Source organism: Leuciscus leuciscus (genome assembly GCF_965113295.1).
Source record: "Leuciscus leuciscus genome assembly, chromosome: 1".
NCBI lineage: Eukaryota > Metazoa > Chordata > Actinopteri > Cypriniformes > Leuciscidae > Leuciscus > Leuciscus leuciscus.
In genome coordinates this window covers 65,719,022-65,741,525 of record NC_138725.1, presented here as the reverse complement: position 1 = coordinate 65,741,525, position 22,504 = coordinate 65,719,022, and positions in this window count along the sequence as shown.

Here is a 22,504-nt window from a genome sequence, read left to right as displayed (position 1 = left end):
CATATGACGTAATTTGGATATATTTTTAAGATGGAAAAATTTGGTTTTTTTATATCACCTATACATTCAGTTAATTTTGTGAATTTGTAAGTTTCGTCAGGGCGTGAAGAAATATAGAGCTGAGTATCATCAGCATAACAGTGAAAACTAATTCCATGCTTCCTAATGATATCTCCCCAGGGTAGCCAGCCCGATCTCATCCCAAGGCGTCATATACTGACGCTTTTGACATTTCGTCTACATCCAACGCATATGGCACCCCTTAGCGTCAATAAGAGACGCAGATAGATATGGGCCAGAAGGCGCCTCCTAGCGGTCTAATCCTAACCCTACCCCAGACCTAAACCTACCCATAACCGAACAAAGCTCTGTGCGTGTCATATTGACGCTAAAGGGTGCCATGTGCGTTGGATGTAGACGAAATGTCAAAAGCGTCAGTATTTGACGCCCTAGGATGAGAATATCAGGAAAAAAATTATAACTATGCAACCGTTTGATTAAACCGCTTGTTAAAAAAACGCAACTTGATAAAGGGAGTGGGTGTTGTGGTACAACAAGGCTCAGTACTAGGATTGTTGCTTTTCACTCTGTACATGCTACCCTGGGGAGAACTTGTGATCGATGAGACATCTCTTCATTTACTGCTACAAACTGATAACGGTCAGATAAGTATGATTTAAACCATGCTAATGCAATTCCACAAATGCCAACATAATTTTCGAGTCTATTTAAAAGAATGTCGAGTAACACTAATAGAGAGATACAACCACGATCGGATGATAAGAGCAAATCATTTGTAACTCTAATGAGAGCAGTCTCAGTACTATGGTACGGTCTAAATCCTGACTGAAAATCCTCACAGATATCATTTCTTTCTAAAAAGGAACATAGTTGTGAGGATACTGCCTTTTCTAGTATCTTTGACAGAAAAGGTAGATTCGAGATCAGCCTGTAATTGACTAATTCTGTACGATCAAGTTGCGTTTTTTTAACAAGCGGTTTAATCAAATGGATGCATAGTTATAATTTTTTTCCTGATATTATCAATCTTGTAAGTGAAATAGTTCATAAAGTCATTACTGATGTGCTGCTTGGAAACTTCTGGGCTTGAAGCTTTATTTTTTGCTAGTTTAGCCACTGTTTCAAATAAATACCTAGGGTTTTGTTTATTTTCTTCTAATAGGGTTGAAAAATAAGCAGATCTAGCAGCTTTTAAAGGTCCCATGACATGAAAATTTCACTTTATGAGGTTTTTTAACCTTAATAAGAGTTTCCCTAGCCTGCCTATGGTCCCCCAATGGCTAGACATTTTGATAGGTGTAAACCAAGCCCTGGGTATTTTTGAGAAAATGAAAGCTCAGACGGGCGAATCTAGAATCTTCCCTTTATGTCGTCATAAGGGGAAAGGTCACCTCCCCTTTCTCTTCTTTGCCCGCAAAGAAAATTTGGCCCACCCATGAGAAAATGAGCTGCGTGAGCGCGATATTGGTGATATTGGATATTGGAGAGAGACATCATGGCTTGCAAACGAGCGAAGCAAAGCAGTTGCTCAGTGTTTGGATGTACAAATGAACACAAAAGTATTTTTTTAGTTCCTTCATCCAAGCCTCTGAAGAACCAGTGGGTTATGTGAATTTCTGATGTGTAATTGTTCAAGTTCAGACAGAAAATCTTTCTCTCAAAATCGTTCAATACTGTTTATCAGTAAATCAAGCCAGTGACTAAAATATCAACTTCACATGGTTTCTCATGGTAGGATGAAAATAATCTTATTTAAACTGTGATTAAAATACAGAAAGCGATCAAAGAACAATCCCTTTCCAATCGCCCAAGCTGTCAATCACACAGCGCGAGTTTATCTGGCCACTTGCCAAAACTCGTTATGAAATCAATGACGCTGTTATGCGGCACAACAAAGCTCTTACTGTACTTACCTCATGTTTGCATTGGTGAAATCATTAGTGAGAGTGCAGAAACTGCGTTGCAATGATAAGATCACCATTCACGCGATCAACAGACTGTCATCTGCTCAATGCTCATCACTGCAACCTTTTATGTGATGGGAATAGATCTAAATACTTAAAAAACTTCTCACGATTCGTTAATCTCGATAGCTGTAATAGTAAAAGTATTCGAGAGAGTTCCACATAATGCTAGCTATTTCATATGCAAACATGTCAGCCAATCACAGCAGTGGGCGTTTACACTGAAGTCTCACAGCAGACACGCCCCTTCAAACAGTGTTCAAATCAGAGGCTAAAATCAGGCTAGGAAAAATGCCTTTTTTTTCTAAATTATTAAAAATGTTCATCTTAAAAACATACTAACATTATAAGGGCACCCCAGGAAACATTATAAAATAATAAAATAATCCATGTCATGGGACCTTTAAGGCCTCTCTGTATGCAATCGAGCTCTCTTTCCATGAAATGCGAAATACCTCTAGTTTTGTTTTCTTCCAGTTGCGCTCCATTTTTCTGGCTGCTCTTTTAAGGGCCTGAGTGTGCTCGTTGTACCACGCTGTTGGACTATTTTCTTTAATCTTCTTTAAGCGCAACGGAGCAACTGTGTCTAAAGTGCCGGAAAATAGAGAGTTAAAAGTTTCTGTCGCAATATCGAGTTCTTCTAAGCTATCTGGGATGCTGAGATGATGAAATTGATCAGGAAGATTATTAATAAAGTAATCTTTAGTGGCAGAAGTGATAGGTCTAACATATTTGTAACACGGAGTAGGCTTTGCAGCCTTGGCCAAATGAAGTTTACACGAGACCAGATAATGATCTGAGATGTCATCGCTCTGCTGCAGAATTTCAACGGCATCAACATTGATTCCGTGTGATAATATTAGATCTAGGGTATGATTACAACAATGAGTAGATCCTGACACATGTTGTCTAACTCCAATATTATTCATTACAGCGAGATGGTCTTTCTGCTGGGCCTTAGGCCTGTCGCACCTCCAACGGTGCCTTTGGTGGACTATGCATGGCAGAGGCGTCCTCTTCCCTGAGGCAGGCCTAAACCTGTCCGCATACCACACGGTTTTGCTGCAGGATCTTCAGCTGGGGACCACCGCTCATTGACGTTTTGCCCCTTAACCCAGAACGTCTCATGGTGGCGGGGCAGTGAACAGGGACGTCTCCCTGACACCCCCTGCAGCAAAACCTAATTAGATGTTACACCCCAAGCCTTGTCTCGTCGTTTCAGCCAGGGCCAGTGGCTTGCTTTCTCAGCTTCCTCAGAGAGCTCTTTGGTGGATCTGCTCAGTGTGGCTCCCCGTGGTCCCAGGTCCTTGAGCAGACGTGATGTTGATCTGCCCACAAAGCCTCTGGCTCCCACCTCCACCGGGTACAGCCTCACACTCCATCCACTTTCCCTGCACTCTGCAACCAGATCTGCATACTTCGCCTTCTTTCTCTCATAAGCAGCTTCCAGTCCCTCCTCTCATGGCACTGTCAGCTCGATCAGTATTACTGACTTCACAGCTGCAGACCACAGCACCACACCTGGTCTTAGGGTGGTGCTGCATATCTCCTGTGGGAACTGGAGCTGCCTTCCCAAGTCTACTTCCATCTTCCACACCGCCCCTGGTGTTAATAGCTTGGCGGGTTGTCTCTTGCTGGTATGCATTGCGTGTTCCCCCTGCCTAATGAAGTGGATCCTGCATCGGCTCTCTGATGGACTCTGGTTGTTTGCCTCCTGTCGACTTTTCTCCAGCACCTCTGCCAGCTTCCTGAGCACTTGGTCGTGCCGCCATCTGAGCCGACCCTGTGTCAGTGCTGTTTTACAGCCCGACAGAATATGATGGTCATATGATGGAATTGATGGTCCCACAGAGGTCGCAGGATTGCTCTGCTCCAAGCCATTGGTGGAGGTTTTTAGGGCTCGGGAGGGTGTCGTATGTTGCCGTAATGAGGAAACTGAGCCGAGCATGTGGCAGTTTTTGCAGAACTCTGCCCAGCTGATTGCTCGGCTCGCAACACCCTCCCAAGTTGTCCACCGCCCCTGCTGCCCCTGTACCACAGACCTCACTCTGGTCTCCTGTGGGACCATCAATGCCTCACTCCAACATATTCTGTCTGCTCAAGGACCTGGGACTACGGGGAGCCACACTGAGCAGATCCACCAAAGAGCTCTCTGAGGAAGCTGAGAAAGCAAGCCACTGGCTCTGGCTGAAACGACGAGACAAGGCTTGGGGTGTAACATCTAATTAGGTTTTGCTGCAGGGGGTGTCAGGGAGACGTCCCGGTTCACTGCCCCGCCACCATGAGACGTTCTGGGTTAAGGGGCGAAACGTCAATGAGCGGTGGTCCCCAGCTGAAGATCCTGCAGCAAAACCGTGTGGTCTGCGGACAGGTTTAGGCCTGCCTCAGGGAAGAGGACGCCTCTGTCCGCATACCACACGGTTTTGCTGCAGGATCTTCAGCTGGGGACCACCGCTCATAGATGTTACACCCCAAGCCTTGTCTCGTCGTTTCAGCCAGAGCCAGTGGCTTGCTTTCTCAGCTTCCTCAGAGAGCTCTTTGGTGGATCTGCTCAGTGTGGCTCCCCGTAGTCCCAGGTCCTTGAGCAGACAGAATATGTTGGAGTGAGGCATTGATGGTCCCACAGGAGACCAGAGTGAGGTCTGTGGTACAGGGGCAGCAGGGGCGGTGGACAACTTGGGAGGGTGTTGCGAGCCGAGCAATCAGCTGGGCAGAGTTCTGCAAAAACTGCCACAGCCTCGGCTCAGTTTCCTCATTACGGCAACGTACGACACCCTCCCGAGCCCTAAAAACCTCCACCAATGGCTTGGAGCAGAGCAATCCTGCGACCTCTGTGGGACCATCAATTCCATCATATGACCATCATATTCTGTCGGGCTGTAAAACAGCACTGACACAGGGTCGGCTCAGATGGCGGCACGGCCAAGTGCTCAGGAAGCTGGCAGAGGTGCTGGAGAAAAGTCGACAGGAGGCAAACAACCAGAGTCCATCAGAGAGCCGATGCAGGATCCACTTCATTAGGCAGGGGGAACACGCAATGCATACCAGCAAGAGACAACCCGCCAAGCTATTAACACCAGGGGCGGTGTGGAAGATGGAAGTAGACTTGGGAAGGCAGCTCCAGTTCCCACAGGAGATATGCAGCACCACCCTAAGACCAGGCGTGGTGCTGTGGTCTGCAGCTGTGAAGTCAGTAATACTGATCGAGCTGACAGTGCCATGAGAGGAGGGACTGGAAGCTGCCTATGAGAGAAAGAAGGCGAAGTATGCAGATCTGGTTGCAGAGTGCAGGGAAAGTGGATGGAGTGTGAGGCTGTACCCGATGGAGGTGGGAGCCAGAGGCTTTGTGGGCAGATCAACATCACGTCTGCTCAAGGACCTGGGACTACGGGGAGCCACACTGAGCAGATCCACCAAAGAGCTCTCTGAGGAATCTGAGAAAGCAAGCCACTGGCTCTGGCTGAAACGACGAGACAAGGCTTGGGGTGTAACATCTAATTAGGTTTTGCTGCAGGGGGTGTCAGGGAGACGTCCCTGTTCACTGCCCCGCCACCATGAGACGTTCTGGGTTAAGGGGCAAAACGTCAATGAGCGGTGGTCCCCAGCTGAAGATCCTGCAGCAAAACCGTGTGGTATGCGGACAGGTTTAGGCCTGCCTCAGGGAAGAGGACGCCTCTGCCATGCATAGTCCACCAAAGGCACCGTTGGAGGTGCGACAGGCCTAAGGCCCAGCAGAAAGACCATCTCGCTGTAATGAATAATATTGGAGTTAGACAACATGTGTCAGGATCTACTCATTGTTGTAATCATACCCTAGATCTAATATTATCACACGGAATCAATGTTGATGCCGTTGAAATTCTGCAGCAGAGCGATGACATCTCAGATCATTATCTGGTCTCGTGTAAACTTCATTTGGCCAAGGCTGCAAAGCCTACTCCGTGTTACAAATATGTTAGACCTATCACTTCTGCCACTAAAGATTACTTTATTAATAATCTTCCTGATCAATTTCATCATCTCAGCATCCCAGATAGCTTAGAAGAACTCGATATTGCGACAGAAACTTTTAACTCTCTATTTTCCGGCACTTTAGACACAGTTGCTCCGTTGCGCTTAAAGAAGATTAAAGAAAATAGTCCAACAGCGTGGTACAACGAGCACACTCAGGTCCATAAGAGAGCAGCCAGAAAAATGGAGCGCAACTGGAAGAAAACAAAACTCGAGGTATTTCGCATTTCATGGAAAGAGAGCTCGATTGCATACAGAGAGGCCTTAAAGGTCCCATGACATGGATTATTTTATTATTTTATAATGTTTCCTGGGGTGCCCTTATAATGTTAGTATGTTTTTAAGATGAACATTTTTAATAATTTAGAAAAAAAAGGCATTTTTCCTAGCCTGATTTTAGCCTCTGATTTGAACACTGTTTGAAGGGGCGTGTCTGCTGTGAGACTTCAGTGTAAACGCCCACTGCTGTGATTGGCTGACATGCTTGCATATGAAATAGCTAGCATTATGTGGAACTCTCTCGAATACTTTTACTATTACAGCTATCGAGATTAACGAATCGTGAGAAGTTTTTTAAGTATTTAGATCTATTCCCATCACATAAAAGGTTGCAGTGATGAGCATTGAGCAGATGACAGTCTGTTGATCGCGTGAATGGTGATCTTATCATTGCAACGCAGTTTCTGCACTCTCACTAATGATTTCACCAATGCAAACATGAGGTAAGTACAGTAAGAGCTTTGTTGTGCCGCATAACAGCGTCATTGATTTCATAACGAGTTTTGGCAAGTGGCCAGATAAACTCGCGCTGTGTGATTGACAGCTTGGGCGATTGGAAAGGGATTGTTCTTTGATCGCTTTCTGTATTTTAATCACAGTTTAAATAAGATTATTTTCATCCTACCATGAGAAACCATGTGAAGTTGATATTTTAGTCACTGGCTTGATTTACTGATAAACAGTATTGAACGATTTTGAGAGAAAGATTATCTGTCTGAACTTGAACAATTACACATCAGAAATTCACATAACCCACTGGTTCTTCAGAGGCTTGGATGAAGGAACTAAAAAAATACTTTTGTGTTCATTTGTACATCCAAACACTGAGCAACTGCTTTGCTTTGCTCGTTTGCAAGCCATGATGTCTCTCTCCAATATCCAATATCACCAATATTGCGCTCGCGCAGCTCATTTTCTCATGGGTGGGCCAAATTTTCTTTGCGGGCAAAGAAGAGAAAGGGGAGGTGACCTTTCCCCTTATGACGACATAAAGGGAAGATTCTAGATTCGCCCGTCTGAGCTTTCATTTTCTCAAAAATACCCAGGGCTTGGTTTACACCTATCAAAATTGTCTAGCCATTGGGGGACCATAGGCAGGCTAGGGAAACTCTTATTAAAGTTAAAAAACCTCATAAAGTGAAATTTTCATGTCATGGGACCTTTAAAAGCTGCTAGATCTGCTTATTTTTCAACCCTATTAGAAGAAAATAAACAAAACCCTAGGTATTTATTTGAAACAGTGGCTAAACTAGCAAAAAATAAAGCTTCAAGCCCAGAAGTTTCCAAGCAGCACATCAGTAATGACTTTATTAACTATTTCACTTACAAGATTGATAATATCAGGAAAAAAATTATAACTATGCATCCGTTTGATTAAACCGCTTGTTAAAAAAACGCAACTTGATCGTACAGAATTAGTCAATTACAGGCTGATCTCGAATCTACCTTTTCTGTCAAAGATACTAGAAAAGGCAGTATCCTCACAACTATGTTCCTTTTTAGAAAGAAATGATATCTGTGAGGATTTTCAGTCAGGATTTAGACCGTACCATAGTACTGAGACTTCTCTCATTAGAGTTACAAATGATTTGCTCTTATCATCCGATCGTGGTTGTATCTCTCTATTAGTGTTACTCGACATTCTTTTAAATAGACTCGAAAATTATGTTGGCATTAGTGGAATTGCATTAGCATGGTTTAAATCATACTTATCTGACCGTTATCAGTTTGTAGCAGTAAATGAAGAGATGTCTCATCGATCACAAGTTCTCCCCAGGGTAGCATGTACAGAGTGAAAAGCAACAATCCTAGTACTGAGCCTTGTTGTACCACAACACCCACTCCCTTTATCAAGTTGCGTTTTTTTAACAATCGGTTTAATCAAACGGTTGCATAGTTATAATTTTTTTTCTGATATTCTCATCCTAGGGCGTCATATACTGACGCTTTTGACATTTCGTCTACATCCAACGCACATGGCACCCTTTAGCGTCAATATGACACGCACAGAGCTTTGTTCGGTTATGGGTAGGTTTAGGTCTGGGGTAGGGTTAGGATTAGACCGCTAGGAGGCGCCTTCTGGCCCATATCTATCTGCGTCTCTTATTGACGCTAAAGGGTGCCATATGCGTTGGATGTAGACGAAATGTCAAAAGCGTCAGTATATGACGCCTTGGGATGAGATCGGGCTGGCTACCCTGGGGAGATATCATTAGGAAGCATGGAATTAGTTTTCACTGTTATGCTGATGATACTCAGCTCTATATTTCTTCACGCCCTGACGAAACTTACAAATTCACAAAATTAACTGAATGTATAGGTGATATAAAAAATTGGATGACTAGTAATTTCCTACTACTTAATTCTGAAAAAACAAAGATTTTAATTATTGGACAAAAAACGTCCTCACGTAATAATCTAGAATACTGTCTTACACTTGATGGCTGCTCTGTCAAGTCTTCGTCGTCGGTTAGAAACCTGGGTGTGCTCTTTGATACCAATCTTTCATTTGAAAGTCACGTGTCAAGTATCTGTAAAACCACATTTTTCCATCTTTTAGTGAAAGTGAAAGTGACGGCCAAGTATGGTAACCCATACTTGGAATTTGACCTCTGCATTTAACCCATCCAAGTTAATGCACACACATTAGGAGCAGAGTAGTGAGTAGTTAACACACACACACTGCAAACATGGATACACACACCCAGAGCAGCGGGCAGCCTTTGTGTGGCGCCCGGGGAGCGATTAGGGGTTAGGTGCCTTGCTCAAGGGCACCTCAATCATTTCCCACCGGTTCTGGAATCGAACCAGCAACCTTTGGGTTACCAGTTCAACTCCCTAACCACTAGGCCATGACTGCCCCCATCTTAAAAATATATCTAAATTACGTCATATGCTCTCATTGACAAATGCAGAACAATTAGTCCATGCGTTCATGACATCAAGGCTAGATTATTGTAATGCTATTATGGGTGATTGCCCTGCACGCTTAATAAACAAATTACAGCTGGTCCAAAAGGCAGCAGCTCGAGTTCTTACCAGAACCAGGAAGTATGACCATATTAGCCCTGTTCTGTCAACACTGCAATGGCTCCCTATTGAACATCGTATACATTTTTAAATATTGCTGATTACTTACAAAGCACTAAATGATTTAGCTCTGCAGTACTTGAGCGAGCTCTTAACGCATTATAGTCCTTCACGTCTATTGCGATCTCAAAATTCCGACCAGTTGATAATACCTAGAATATCAAAATCAACTGCTGGCGGTAGATCCTTTTCCTATGTAGCACCAAAACTTTGGAACAGTCTTCCTAACATTGTCCGGGAAGCAGACACACTCTGTCAGTTCAAAGCTAGACTAAAAACACATCTCTTTGACCTAGCATACACCTAACACATTATAGACTTTTATAATTCAATGTTAGGCTGCATAGATTAGGTCAGCCGGAACCGGGAACACTTCCCATAAATCCTGATGTACTCGTTACATCATAAGAAGAATGGCGTCTATGCTAATATTGTTGAAGAATTTTCCCTTGATTCATGTCTAAGTATGATGCAATGAAAAATTACAAGCATGAAAAAATAGGTCTGGAAAGGATGAGAGAATGGAAAAATACCCAGTATGCATAAGAAATGCAAGGTGTCAAAATACTGTATGAAACAGGACACCATTATGTAAGGTTTTGAGATGTTTGACCAATAGAGCTAATTGTGTCAAGGTCACCAGGCGTGACAGAGGGGAAGAGATAGATTTGAGAGTATTGGAGACTTGATGATATGAAAAAAGTATAAGACATGAACACTGGCCAATGTAACTTTGGATGTCCGGATGGCCAGCCGGCTTCTCCTTTATTGTTTGTACAATAAGTTAATTCTTCTGACCTGGAACCTCGACTCTGAGAAACTTCTTTGAGACCTGAGCCAAGAAGGAACTATGAATTTGCCACAACATAATTGGCGAAGCCCGAGCCAGGAGTGGAAAAGGGGTCAAGACAAGAGGTGACTGGGGAGGGCGTGCTGGCGGAGGCCTCACAAAACAAAGGTGCACCATAAAAAAGAGGTAAGCAGTTTTTGCTTATATTTGTTTTGTGCGGCTCCTGGCAGGCGTCTCATTGGTCATGGCTTTAGATAAGAGACCCCACCAAAAAGAACCTAAAATTATTAAGGAGGTAAAAGGAGGGTAGATTTCAGGTCTTGAGAAAATTGTGCATGTATTAAGTGTTTTGTCTGTCTGCATGCAGGAGAGAGTGCTCGTCTTGTCTGCTGTCTGTCTGAATGCAAGGAGTGTGATTGTTGAGAAGTAAAGTGTCTTTGTCTGTTGTTTGTCTCTTTATGTACGCGAGAAGCGCGTTAAACGCAGACGTGCGTTCTTTATGTACGCGAGAAGCGCGTTGTTTGTCTAAACGCAGAAGTGCGTTCTTTATGTACGCGAGAAGCGCGTTAAAAGCAGAAGTGCGTTCTTTATGTACGCGAGAAGCGCGTTGTTTGTCTGTATGCAAAAAGTGCATTGTGTGTGAAGTAAAGTGTCTTTGTTTATCTAAGAGAATTCTCATTAAAAATATAAGTAGAACAGTCGACTTGGAGAGAAATAATAACTATCATATATATATATATAAGAAATTTAACCCCTTCAGACCTGAATTATGTTTTAAGTTTCTGAAAAATATAAAAGTACATTTTCCCAGCTCATGAGGCTTCTATAAATGAGACCAAATAAAAAAAATAAAAAAAATGTTTGGCTTTAATTGTAATTTTTTTTGTCCATTTCAATGGACGTCAGGTCAAAACAGGTGTACTTCACAAAAATGTACCAACATAAAATTAAATAATAAACATAAAAATTTTTAGTATATACTTAAATCTTTTTCTCAAGGTCAAAAACTTTTCAACAGTATATCATTTCAACTTTAATTTTGAGGCTTTTGTTTTACAGATTGCACATTGTTTGTAACAAACTAAATATCTTAGAATCAATCAATATGGTCATGTTAGAGTCATTTTCTTTGCGCATCTTTCTTTTTTTAGATCAAAAACTTGAACATTACAACATTTCAACTTTAATTGTAAGGTTTTTGCTTTATAGATCGCACATTTGTTTATGCAAAATAAACCTAGGAATCAATCAACGCATTCACGTTAGAGTAATTTACTGTGTGCATCTTTGAAACAATTTCTCTGTTAACGATTTTCTTGTATTTCTACAGTACATTACTGGCAGCACGGTTGCCATGCATGATGCATGTATTTCGATTTCCAGTAACTGTACTGTAATTCACTTTACAGTACACAAGATCAGTACTGTAAACTACCAAATAGTACTTTACTGGATTTGTACTGTATTTCGTCATTTGATCTGCTTTTGCTGTAATTAATTATACGGTATTGTACTGTAATATCTATATTGATACATTACTGATAAATATTATTATAATTTTCAAAATAATTACTAATAATTATAATATTATATCATAATAAATATAATATGTAGTTATTAGGAAATATAGGCTATAGTAGGAAAAAATATGGAAATCAATGGCTATACTGTCAACTGTCTAGTTACCGACATTCTTCAAAATATCTTCTTTTGTGTTCAGCCGAATAAAGAAACTCATACAGATTTGGAACAACATAAGGATGAGTAAGTGATGACAAATATAATTTTTGGGTGTACTAAACCTATAAAGGGATAGTTCACCCAAAAATTTTTATTGGCCCATGATTTACTCACCCTCAAGCCATCCTAGGTGTGTATGACATCGTTCTTCTTTCAGATGAATACAATCGGAGTTATATTAAAAAATGTCCTGACTTCCAAGCTTTATAATGGCAGTGAATGGTTGTTTCTGTTTTGAAAGTCCATAAACGTGCATCCATCCATGATAAAAGTGCTCCATGCGGCTCTTGGGGGTAAATAAAGGCCTTCTGAAGCGAAGCGATGCGTTTGTGTAAGAAAAATAATTCATTTTCAAGTTACGCTTTAGATTTATGTCAAATCTGTATGTTTTGTACAGTTTCGCCGGAAGCTAGTCATTTTACTTTATAAAGTTTTAAATACGGATATTTTTCTTACATCTCCATCTTCCTCATCATCACTCCACATAAAGTCAACATCTGAGATACTTCCATCAGCTATATGTTCAAGCACTTCAAGAACTATATATTCTGCATATGAAAAAGTTTAAAAAATGTATCGGTACTGTGATATAGATTTTGTATATAAGAAATTTCAATCAGCATTACTGGACTTCAGTTACTGGAATGTGATTTCAGTAACAGGCTTTTGAACCCACTGTCCATTCTAATGGACAGACACATTTGAAATAATCCTGATTTAAAATTTGAAATTCTACAATCGATTTTTAACTTTAATTAATAATTTCAATCTTTCTATTTTACATACAAACTATGAAATACTGACAAACATATCAAAAAATGTAAATAAAACCATAGAAAATGTTGCTTGCTTCTGTGTTTGGAGTGAAGTGCTGACATGCTTCTCTTCAAAGTAGTGTTTTTTTTTATAATTACTACATGCAGAGCTTTACTGCCATTTGATTGGATGACAAGCGTCCAATCTAATGGACTGCAGGCTTTAAACTAGGTGAAATGCTCCAGAAGTAAAAAAAAAAGGGGGGTTGACATGTGATGTCCATTGTAATGGACGCAGGGTCTGAATGGGTTAAAGCGCTAGAATTGTGTTTGAACAGAATATTTAGAAAGGATGGAGAGACAGAGAGAGAGTGCTTTTTGACTAGGCTGTGTGTTTTGAAACTTGTAGTTGAGCTGGTCAAATTAATTAGGTCTGCCCTAAGTCGTTAGATGTGTGTGAGTGGCCTTGAAGCTGCGCAGTGAAAAGAGATTTGTCAGGCTAAGAAAACTTTAATAGTCAGACGGCATATGAACTAAAACCCTTATAAGAAATAATTTTTTGAATCAGTTATAAGAAATTATGGTCTGTTCCCAACAACTTCCACTCCAATATATATATATATATCTAAATGTTCCTTCACTTAAAAGAGCTTAATTATCATATGGAGACAATTACATCCAATCTCAGTAATATGTAAATAGTATCACAGAGGGCAACCGACAACCATCTTGATTACAGGGACTTCAAATAGTTTGTCACCTTAAACATTTGACCGTTCTGTTTTAACAGAAGATCCACTTCAGATAGATTTTATCACCTAAACCTTTTGCTGTTCTGATTTCATTTACATTAAGAGTTGACCATTTGGGTTGATCACATCCTGAACAAATGGTAGTCAATTGTAGAATGGGAATGGGTGTGGGACACAGAGAATCTTCTCAGACAATACTTCATTAACATACAGACCACAGCTGTTACAACAAGAGCAACTTCATTTACATTAAGAGTTGTAAACTGTAACAGGATAAAAGGTTTGAGATTTGGATGTTCGGGGTTCATTCTGACGCCGGTGAACCCAAGGTGCTTCGTGTACCTTGCCACTACTATGCTGTAATAAACTTCATTTTTTGAGATCTTCGACGTCCACTTCATTTTTTCTTACACAGTGTTATTAAATGTTTAATGGATGATAAAATAAAAATTGATGACAGGAAAAATAAAAAAATCAAGATATCAAAGAACAAAGAATATTCCCCAAAATTGGCTTTGTCGGTTATTTGGCCATCTTCCGGACTGTAAGCGTTGTGATCCGAGTGGGGAAACACAGCCCATATTGTCAAAAGTTTGATTGATTGACTTTGTCTTTTCATTCGTTACAAGAAAAATAGGAAAATAATAAAATAAGTGTGTGAGAGCGACACTGTGTGTGTGAGTGTTTGTGTGTGTGGGTGTGTGTGTGCCAGAGCAGCCCTGCGTGTGGAAAAGCGGCTTTGTGTGTGTGTGTGTGTGTGTGTGTGTGTGTGTGTGTGTGTGTGTGTGTGTGTGTGTGTGTGTGTGTGTGTGTGTGTGTGTGTGTGTGTGTGTGTGTGTGTGTGTGTGTGTGTGTGTGTGTGTGTGTGTGTGTGTGTGTGTGTGTGTGTGTGTGTGTGTGTGGCTCTGAGTGCGACTGTATGTGTGAGGCTGTGTGACTGTGTATGAAATCCCGGGTGTATGAGTGTACGTTATAGCAGATTGAAAGCGTTTGTATTGAGATAATGAAATAAGGAGGGAGAGAAGTGACAGAGATAGACTTTTTTGACCTTTTGACACCTGAAGAAAAGTACACATGTTGTCTAAAGTGGGAGATAATTATGAGGCAGAGGAGACTATTGCAGAAAGAAAGAAAAGATGAGAATGATTTTCAAGAGGCATTAAAACTAACCAAAGGTATTAAGAATAACTTCTGGTTAGAAAAAGAGTTCACAGATAATGAAGGACAGAGACAGGAGTTAACAGACCAAGGGAAGAATGAGCTTTTGAAAAAATTGACAGGGATAACAAATTTGAACCAGGTTGAACGAAAGTGGCCCTGGGTGGATTGGCGTGATGTGATAAAAATAAAAAAAAACAGGTAACTCTTGAAGCCCTGAGACCACATTTGAACAAATGTAATCTTCCAAAAACAGTTCTTTTGAACCCACAGCTCACAGCCATCGAAATAAAGATAGATCCAATATGGATTCCATATGTGAAAAGGAAGGAAAGGAGGAATTTGCCTAGAGAATTGAAAGTGGCAACCATTCTGAGAAATGTATACATAAAGGTGGGTTTGTGCATTAGGTCAGTGAAATGGGAGAGTGACACAATCTTTGAAGTCAGACAGGGAGGAGAAATCAGACCAGCACAGGTAGATAATTGGACACTGGAAAAACTGGTGGTAGTGGTAGTTTTGAGGAGCAACCCCAAACATACCAGTCATATGTTGGTAGAAATTCATGAAAAAGACAGAAGTGCAGTCAGTTGTCAAAAAGAGCAGTCAGTAACAACTGAGAATTTTGCAACGATGGACAAATAGGAGAGGAAACGGGGAGACATATATAATATGACAAAATGATTTGAATTTGAATTGTGTAAATTTGAATTATTTGCAAGTGTAATCTAACTAAATTGAATTTTAGGTGGTAGTTTAAATAGTTCTGAATTTGATTTGTTTTAAACGAATATTGAACGTTTGAAATTTAACAAATTGAAATGTTTTTATGGCTGAATTTTATAGACATGTATTTTCAAACAGCTAGTTTTTTTGTTCTGAATTCGTATAGTGCAAATATTCAGTTTAAAAAAATACAGATTCAAGTTTTCAAGATGAAGAAATTCGGAACTTCAAATTCAGTTTTCTAAAATTCAAGTTCAAAAATTCAAGTTCAAAAATTCAGATCTTACAGAAAGTAGGTCACAGGTCATCCACAGGGAAGAGTAAAGGATCTCAGATAAGTCGAACAGAGCATTTTGGCTGCACTGCAGTAGTTTTCTGCCGCAAACGCGGTGGTGGTTCAAGAGAATCCGTGTATCTTTCGTTCAGTCGTTTTTTTATTTAATATTAAGAGTAGAAAAATGAGAAAACAGCTTGAGTATTAGATTTCTTCTAATATTCTAGTAATAATAGTCCGCTGCAGCAGTTGCACGGAGCTTACAAAACGCGTGTATTGCAACTATAGGCTACATTTAATTTTCTCATCAAACAACTAGACTAGCGAATGGCTCGGCACAACAGAAGACCCTAGAAAGGGCTTTCTCTCTGTGTAGACCAGCAGTTGGTCTGAATTTGCCTATTTTCTCGACTGTATAGGCTAAGTCACGTTTTATCATGAAATACGCTCTGATTTATTCCAAAGTGACTCAGGCATATATAATGCATTTAATGTTAAATAATCTAAATGTTGACTTTCAAAAGTAGGCGCGCCAAGAAGGCTAGTCTCTGTATTTTGGTTCATTTTTGGTGAGCGCCAGAAAGATCTAAAGAGACCGAGACGCGCTAAAGCAGCGCATCATGTTGTTTTATTTATTTTTCAATGGCATGATATTTTGTAGTCATTTTGAATGTACACAAATAAAAATATACATTTTACTGTTTCGGATGATGTCATATTATCTGTATGACTATAAATAACAGAGTATTAAGTTATTTCCCAGCAGTGGAACAAATCCAAGTGATGGCGCTCGCGCATCGCGCTCTCACACAGCATATAGTATCAGTTCTGGCGTTGCTTCATATCGCAGACTGTTCATTATCAAAATGAAACACAGTCAACCAAACATATAAAAAGTTATTCTGCATAATTTAATTGGTCTGTTGTACAATATGAAGGGCAAGCTGTGCCGCACACAGTCCTACTTGTTATTCCAAACATTTCCCTTGCTGTGCATGGCAATGTTTTATCTTTTGAAGATTTTGGTACAAAATTAAATTTTCAGTGCAATCGTAAACATTATGATATGGTTATACAAAGCATCCCTTCTGCCTTCCTTTTGATGGCAAAAAATGCACTACCTAATTTGCTCAACCCTCCTCTTCTCCCTTCATTGATGATTGCTGGTCACCAGTTCAAAACAAAGTGTTCCGTGATCTCTTTTACTCTGACTTTATACCCAATGCAATACAGCCGAAATGCGGCTTCTCTTATTTTCACTCATTCTTCTCTGAAGAAACTGCGCACAGATTTTTTAAAGTTACCTTTATCACCAAAAGCTAAAGAGCTTCACTTCAAAGTCATGAATGACATTTATCCTTCAAGAGAACTCCTCTCACGTAGATTTAACTTTGATCTAACCAACTGTATATTCTGTGATGAGGAAATAGAGACCACGGATCATTTGTTTTTCTTTTGCCCTTATAGTAACACTTTTTGGTGTGACATGTATGATTGGCTGGAGCCTTATCTCCAGGCTCTCTCCAGTTTCACCAGAGATAATATCACATTTGGAATTATATTGAAGGACAAAAACTATGAACTGCTTTTAAACACTTTAATTATCTCAGGTAAATTTTTCATCCACAAATGTAAATGGATAAAAACACAGCCTCTTTTTTCTGTCTTCAAAAGAGAATTTGCATTGCAAGTCCTTGTTGTTCATGAAGAAGAAAACAGCAAAAAAACTTCTTAATCTTATTGATGCCTTAAACTTAATTGAAGCCCCTTAACTGTTGTTTTATTTTATTTTCCTTTGTCATTTTGTTTATTGCTTTTTGTATTTATTTTTTACTTTCGTTTAATTTCCTCTTCCTAAGTTGTATATTATTTTAGCAATGATATTTTTGTGTATTCTGACTAAGCTGAGTGTATTCTGTATTCTGTATTCGCGCCGCCGCCACTTCAGGGGATGAGGCAGAGGAGCTGGACGAGGACGCCGCCGCTGAAAGCTCCCCTCTGTTCGAGCCGCGCAAACGGCGCCACTCACAAGGGATATGTCAGAAAGCGGGCGGCCACGGGATAGCTTCCTTTACGTTACAAGAAAGCTACCCCGCGCCCCGTTCGCGCGCGTCACTCTGGTAACATCAATATTGCAGTAAACGAGCCTGTTATAAATACATGCACGCCTGCAAACAAACGCCGTCACGACGAGCAATGTTCAGCACCCCGCATGCCTCACTCACCGGCAAAAGGAGAAAGAAAGAGTGTTCTGAGTCCCGCTGAGACCGGACCAACCTCCAATTCTCGCACATTTCTCAGTCCCCTCTAAGTTCAGGTTACTGGAAATACGAATATTGCAGTGAACGAGCCTGTTTTAATACACGCACGCCTGCAAAACGAACGCCGACACAAAACGTGACGCTCTTTATCCTCACGCTTACCGAAAGTTTATGTGTTCTCCCCCTGTGGCACAGTGGCAGAACCCTAGGGTTTTGCGCCAGAGACCCGTGTTCGAATCCGGGCTCTGACAGCAAATAAAAATAATGTTTTTATGAGAATATGAGCCGTCAAAGCATTTCGCTCTGTCAGTCCCCTAAAAAGGCGACTGCAGATGTGTATTTTGCACATCGCATGCCCTGAGAGGTCAGGGTATGCGAATTTTGAACTATCTGGACGATTGGCTGATTCTAGCACAGTCAGAGGAAGAACTGATCTCTCACAGAACTGTGCTTCTCAGCCACCTGGAAAGCTTGGGTCTCACGGTCAACTGGACCAAGAGCTCATTACTGCCCAGTCAGTCAACCCCTTTTCTGGGCTTGGAACTGGACTCTGTGGCAATGACGGCCCGGCTGTCGATATAGCGCGCGCGCCGTATCTAGTGCCTGGCCGCGTCTTTCCAGCTGGGCAGCGCCGCGCCCCTGAAAACGTTTCAGAGGATGCTGGGTTATATGGCGTCAGCTGCAGCAGTGCTTCAGCTGGGTCTATTACATATGCGCCCCCTACAACGCTGGTTGAACGCCCGTATGCCTCGCCGAGCCTGGGTGGCCGGCGGCATACGAATCAGAGTGACTCAGAGCTCCGTTTCAGCGCTGAGACCCTGGTTAGCGGCCGATTGGTACCAGCAGGGAGTGATAATGGGAGCCGTTTCACGCCGCAAAGTTATCTCGACGGATGCATCCAACTTAGGTTGGGGCGCTCTGTTCGAGGGCAAACCGGTCTTTGGCCTGTGGTCGGACCAGGAAAAATGCCTCCATATAAACTGTTTGGAGATGATAGCGGTCGAAAACGCGCTCAAGCTTTTTCCTCCCACATATACGGGATCCCCACGTACTAGTCCGTTCGGACAACATGTCTGTGGTGTCCTATGTGAACCGACAGGGCGGTGTCAGAATCCAGAATCTCTGCAATCTGACGAAGCGCCTTCTAGTGTGGGCTCACCACTCGTTGCGCTTGCTGAGAGCCGCGCACGTGCCTGGCCACCTGAATGTCGGTCCAGACAGACTGTCCAGGTACAACATTCCCCTGGGAGAATGGTCCCTGCACCCTCAGACAGTCCAGCTGCTGTGGCACCTGTTCGGCAGGGCGGAAGTCGACCTATTTGCGTCAAAGGACAACGCTCATTGCCCGAGGTTTTTCTCAAAAAGCGAGGATGCGTTGGCCCAAACCTGGCCCAGCCGCCCGCTGTATGCTTTCCCTCCGATCTCTCTGTTACCACAGGTAATAAAGAGGGTCAGGGAAAACACGCCACTCAGTGCTCCTCATAGCCCCGCGATGGGAGAACCAAATATGGTACCCAGAGCTAGTGAGGCTGTCGCACTCACCCCCCTGGCCGTTCCCGGTCAAGAGAGATCTCCTCTCTCAAGCCGGTGGATCGATTTGGCATGCCCAGAGTGCTGGTCTCTGCACACGTGGGTAATCAACGGATACCCGTTGAGCTGCCAGAAGGGGTCATAAACACAGTGTTCACTAAATGGAGCGCCATTAGGAGCCTGGATCCACGCACACGCGGGGTTTCGCGGGTGCTCTCCTTCCTACAAGAGCTGTTGGACAAGGGCAGGTCCCCCTCCACGCTCAAAGTATATGTTGCAGCTATCACAGCGTTCGCTGAGACGACGCGCAGCCATGCAATAGGAAGAAATGAGCTCATCATCCGCTTCCTCAGGGGAGCCAGGAGGATGAACCCCCCGCGGCCCCCCCTCGGTTCCTATCTGGGATCTTTCTTTGGTCTTGGAGGCCCTGAAAGCTTTTCCCTTTGAACCATTAGAATCGTGGATTTGAAATACCTTTCGCTTAAAACCGTTTTTCTGATAGCTCTGGCATCAGTAAAACGCGTGGGGGATTTACACGCGCTGTCTGTCAGCCCCGCGTGTCTCGAGTTCGGACCTTTTGACTCTAAAGTCATCCTCAAACCGAGACACGATTACGTCCCAAAAGCGACGCACTCCCTTTAGGGCGCAGATCATCTGCCTGTCGGCTTTTGGACGTGAGGGGAAAATGACCAAACGGCAGTATGTGACGAATAGGGGTGAGACCGTGTTGATCTGGAACCCTTTCAAAGAAGGGGGTGGAAATAGCAGAAGAAGTCCTACAGTTTGTATATGCCTCTTATTCAGTCAAATAGACTGTACAACAAGATAGACTGTAATAGTAAGAAACGTCCGCTCTGCATCCACCAGCACTGAGACCTTAGCTGGGGTCAGTTAAACCTTTTGGGAAATCCTGGTAAATATTATTACTTTATTATTTTAATGATTTATAATAAATAAATAAAATAAGAACCGTAGAACTAAAAGGACTATTATGAAGTGGGTGTTTGATATTGTAAACATAAAATGTAATAATTTTATGTCATCTATAATGCCAGTTGTGTTTATGGTTTTTACTGACTGATAAATACATGATTTAAGAAAACGAAATATATTATTGTAAATGAATAAAGATTCATTTAATTGTATTATGTGAAAAGGTATTATACTATAGTAACAAACAAATCTGGGGTTAGAAAAGATTATACCTTAGATTTAATTAAGGAGACGTTTAGGGTGAGAACTTCTGATAAGATGATTTAATTATTGGGTTAATTTTTGAGGATTTAAAATGTGTGTGGTGCCACCAAATACTGATGTAACAAAGTGTGAACCTTATTATAATGGGGATGTAAAGATAATTTATAGTAAGAACTTACTGAAAATAATGTTGTTGTTTTTGCTTTTGAAATATTTTTAAATCTTTATGAATTAAAGAATTCATTGGCTTCAGTGGACTTTGAATGTATATAATATATTAAGGAAATTAAAATATATGCTATGCTAATTGAAGAAGAAACTCTTGTGACCGTAGGGCATGTTAAAAGATGAACTTGTACATTTAATTTAAAATATAAAATGTTTAAAGATGGACATTATTAACTTAAGAGATTGTTTGCAAACTTTACAATGGGAACCATATGTTATAACAAGGAACAAATTGATTTATTGACTTATATAATTTATGTTTGAATATATAGTGTTCTCAGATATTAAGGGAAACATTAGAAGAATTACTCTGGATACAAAGGTTTAATTACTGGATTGTTCTGATTATAGTAAATGTATGAAATGTAACCATAATTAACCAGATAAATAATTGTAGGATGTGATATGTTTATGCAACAATTACTAAAAAAGGGTATTGTTATATTTGATGGTACAATAATGATATCTGAGAATCTGTTAATGCTTAAGAAATGATTACTGGATTTAGTGTAAGATATTTGAATGAGAAAATGAGTTGCATGACAATATTTGACCCAGAGGTTTGGAACGGGACGTTTCAAGCAATAATAAAAAAAGAAACCTTGTGCACTGTTTGAACATTGAATACATTTCAAGACTGGTACAAACCAAGGGGGATGTTTAAACTAGTAGTTTGGGCAAGAAAACCCATCATACCCCAGAGATATTAACTTTGTGCCCTAAAGACCCTAGGAGATGTCAGCGGCTCACGTTTCCACGTTTCACCTGGAAGCTGGGCTAGGGGAGGAGCCGCGCCTCTAAGGGGGGACCGGGTGCTTGAAGTACTGGATTTTTGTTGAGATCCAAATTGGCCTAATACATGATAAACAAGCAGAGCACAAAGTTTTATCCCTTAATAAATAAATCATTTTAATACAATTACAAAAGAATTATAATTGATTATTTCTGTTATGGGAACCAGAAAACAAAACTGGGTGAAATACTGCATGAACTGTAACAAACCAATCTATTTAAGAATGATGGACAAATGTCCATGTTATTGGTAAAGTTTGATGAAGTGAACAAAGTCTGTGCTACAATTATAAGAATGAAGGATAAAGAGTCAGGATAATTGCATGAAGGGGGTGTTGTATAATATCAAGAAAATGCAATTACCTGCCTCCTTATTTATTATAGATGCCTTTTTGTTACACATATTTAGCCAATGTATTGGATATAATGCGTTGCATTCAATGTTGTTATTTAATTTGTTTGTAAAAGATGGCTTATATTGTTTTGGCATAGATGTACAGTAAATGGTTATGTGTGAATATGTGACTGTGCTAACCCATGTTAAGAGAAGCAGAAAAGTGCGATTATGTGTGTGCGCTAGAGGACTCCTACAACTTTAAATGAACTCAGCCATTGTAGTTGAGTTTACTGGAGTTCAAGGACATGAAGAGGTGGACCGCTTGCACCTGACTGGAGAAGGATCTGGGAAACTTTGGAGGAGTGTCAACCTAACGCTTGTTGTAAACAAGGAGTATAAAAGACTGATGAACTGACTGCCTCTTGGGATACTGATACGCCAGAGCCCCCGACGCCTAGAAGCCCAGAGCAGAAGAGAAGAAGCCCAGAGCTTACTACACCTTTGTTTCAAAACATGACTATTGTATTTTATACTTAAACGATTAAGTTGTATTCGCCTTTTATATTTTCGTTTATTATAAAAAGAAAAGTAACCAATTA